At 48.3% G+C, this 242-nt stretch overlaps 1 protein-coding gene across 1 annotated transcript in view; it reads right to left on the reverse strand.

The window, feature by feature from the left end:
* LOC116701535 (uncharacterized) overlaps nucleotides 1-242 on the reverse strand; it is a 14,816-nt gene that overhangs the window by 6,872 nt on the left and 7,702 nt on the right. The window lies entirely within an intron of this gene.

Here is a 242-nt window from a genome sequence, read left to right on the forward strand (position 1 = left end):
CCGGACCGGTCAGCTGGAGTAGATGACTGGAGGGGGAATGGGGGGGGGGTTGCACTCTTTGCCTGTAATGACAGCTGATAACAAAGGGAGAAACAGAGTTAAAGCAGGGTTGTGACTCTGGGATTGGCCCTTGCATTTTTTGTACGATACTGATTGGTTTTGCAGGAAGGTGAGTGCCGCCGAACAGCTGATTCAAGTTAGGTAGAGTATTGATTAAGAGTGAGGTCTTCCTGAAAGAATTT

Source organism: Etheostoma spectabile, chromosome 2, assembly GCF_008692095.1.
Source record: "Etheostoma spectabile isolate EspeVRDwgs_2016 chromosome 2, UIUC_Espe_1.0, whole genome shotgun sequence".
Taxonomy (NCBI): Eukaryota; Metazoa; Chordata; class Actinopteri; order Perciformes; family Percidae; genus Etheostoma; species Etheostoma spectabile.